Below are 3,067 nucleotides of genomic sequence, written 5' to 3' on the forward strand. Positions count from 1 at the left end.
CGGTTCACTGAGCCATTGATCTCTCCGCCCTTCAATTAACCTCACCTGTGTGTATCGGCCAGGTTGGCACAATAAACTTGATCTCATCACCTTTCTCCTGGTGGCCCCTCTTCCCAAGGATGTCCCTCTTGTCACCTTTACCTGGGCATACACTGATGCCCACAGTCACTGTCCCCTCCCCACTCACAATTAGGTCAGGTGTTGCCACCAGAGGGGGAGGTCCACTTGGAAGGAGGGCACAGAGTTACCTCTGAGGACCGAAGTTGAGGGTTAAAGTGGGTGCACTGATCCTGGAGAATAGGAGACCATCTGCTTAAGGGGGTGGGGTGGGTGGATCTTGAAGAGGGGTTGAGAGGGAACCCACCAAGCACAGAGAAGGGAGGGAGAGGGTGTTTCCAGCAGAGCAAACAATCTCTGGAAGGCCTGGAGAGAGGAGCACTCAGATGTGTCCAGGGGCCCAGAAAGGGGGTCCAGTGCCTGTCTGTGCCCCAATGGCCTTTACCTGCGCCTTTCCCCATGCAGTCCAGATGCCAAGATGTGGCTGGGAATCTTCTAGGCAGCTCCAGTTGTGGGCAGGTCTGGACCGTGAACTCTGTTGTGGTATGGTGGCTGATGGTGGCAGGTCAGCTCTAGTTTGGGAAAGGCTGAAGAAAGCGGGCCATGGACCTGCTGGGTGGGCTCTTGCTCCTGCACCTGGCAGCCTCATGGCAGGGGGTGGGGGGATGTGAGGAGGGGTGGGGGAAGAGGATGGAGCAGGACACACAGGCAGCGCCTGTGTGTGTGGGGGCGATGGAGAGCCCAGGAGGGGAACTGAGTTATGTAACTGACCTACCACCTAGAGGAAGGCTGGCACCCCCACTGCCCTGGACTGGGGGTGGGGCGGAGAGGAAGGTGACACAGGGCCCTGGGCTGTGGCTGAGGTCAGGCGCCTGGACACTGATGCTGCTGACGCTGCTGACGCTGGCAGGCAGCTCCAGCTCCCAGGCCACGGCCCCGTAGACTCTATCTCTGACCGCCTCCTCCTGGACTGGTAGAGGTGCAAGCAGGGCACCTGGGTAGGTGAACCCATAGTCCTCTTTCAGGGAAGGCCCTGGAGAACACCCCACAGTGAGGGCTTGCAGGGGAGGAGGATGTGGTAACCCTGGCCTCAGGCCCTGCAGAGCCCCAGAGCCTCTGGCCTTTAAGGAAGCCGGTTCAGACAGAAGGCTGGGGTTCATTTCAATGGAAGCCCCAGGGCTCCTTTGGGGACATGCCCCTCCTCTGGGTATTCGTGGTGAACAGTGGCTCCCTCCCACTGCCTGGCCTGTGGCCCCGGTACCCAGGCTCTCTGTGCGCTGGATCAGGGAGTAGTGTGTGTGTGTGTGTGTGTGTGTGTGTCAGACACCTGGCTTCACAAGCCTTGCGGCCCTCCAGAGCAAAGGGCTATGGACCGCTCTAGCTGGTGAGGGTGGCCTTAGCTGTGCAGACACAGAAGCTGCTGCTGGAGATGGCTGCGGGCTGTGGCCTGCAGGGGAGCTGGAGGCTGGCCTAGTAAGACCCCTACCCCCGCTCTGCCCTCTCCCCCACAATCAGGTTTCTGGCATTTGGGATCTAAAACATAACCGTGCCATCTGGTAGGATGGCGAGGATGGTCCCAGACTAAGAGAGAATCTATCATCAGAATGCAGAATACCACCCCTGCCCCGCCTCACCCATCACCTGGGGTGGGAGACAGAGTACTCCTCATCAGAGCCTGGGTAGGGCTGTGGCACTGTGGGCCCGGGAGCAGGTACATGCTCTGCTCCTGTGATGGCCGGCAGGCAGAAGCAAAGGTCTAGTGGGCCCTCGATTGAAGGCCTGGTCCTTTGAAGGAGGCCAGCTTTCCGTGGTGGATTGATGCTTATTTATACACACGGAGGAGCCATGCGGAGCTGCCGGCTATAAATACAAGACAGGCCTCTAGGCTGGGCTTACAACATTAGGGGCTTGTGAAGGTCTACAAACAGTGCCCGGGGGCTGCTCAGGCTGGCCAGGGTGGCACTGGCCACATGGACTGTGGGTGGGGAGAAGGTGCCTGAGGCAGAGCAGGAGCCAGGCAGTTCATTGAAGGCGGGGTGTGTGGTGGGGGGAGCGGGGTAATCTGAAATGTATTCTTATTCCAACTCTGCTTTCCACTGGCACCCCATGGGCTGTGTCTGGGATGTATTTGGGGGAGGCAGGCAGGATGGAAGTAGGGAGGGGGTCAACTACAGCCCAGGGAAGATGCTCCTCCTCTCAGGCAGCCCCCAGATTTACTTTTTTTCTGGGAGTTGTGCCAAAAAACATCCCACCCTTGCGCCCCCACGGCTCTGCACCAGCCCAGAGACCCCTTCTTCCTACTGGATCTTTTGCCACCATTTTGCCAAAATACAAAGCAGTTCGCTGAGCCTCGGCTGCTGCCTCCATATTGGAGTGCCAGCCCGTTTTCCTTATTGCCTTTGCTCTTCGTGGGGGAGAGACGGAGGCAGCTGAGGAGGAACACGAAGCTGAAGCCACAGGACCCAGGATCCGAGCACCTGCTTTACCTGCTCATCAGGGTTGGGAACCTTTCTGCGCCCCAAGGACCAGGCAAGGAGGCGCGCGTGCGTGTGCGCGCACGTTCCCAGGCTGAGCCGCGGGAGGCGGCAGAGGGCGCTCGCCACCCAGCCACGCGCCCGCGGCTCCTCCGGCTCGGCAAGCCCAGGAGAGTCCGGGTGAGATGCGCCAGGATTTGCGGAAGAGCTTTGGGACAGTCGCCACGGGCCTCCCAGGTCGGCTAAGAAGTGTGGCTCCTTGTGTCTCAGCGCGCCAGCACCCTCACCCATCCCCTCCTAGGGGGGCTCGGTGTCGGAAGAGATGCCAGTTCTGCCCCGCACCCCCACTGAGGACCCGCGGGCTCCCTAGTCCTCAGGAGAGGGGTCCCGCCTCGGCGTCTGCGGATGCACTAGCCCCGCTGCGCAGCGACCCTTCCACTTCTGCAAGCGTCCTTCCCCGGGTCCGGAGCGCCCAGCCGCCTGACCTCCCGCGGCGTGACGGTGGAGTGGGGGGCGGGGAGAAGGGGTAGGGGCGC

This window comes from Echinops telfairi, unplaced genomic scaffold, assembly GCF_000313985.2.
Source record: "Echinops telfairi isolate 266 unplaced genomic scaffold, ASM31398v2 ScPeMD7_7467;HRSCAF=8505_1, whole genome shotgun sequence".
Taxonomy (NCBI): domain Eukaryota; kingdom Metazoa; phylum Chordata; class Mammalia; order Afrosoricida; family Tenrecidae; genus Echinops; species Echinops telfairi.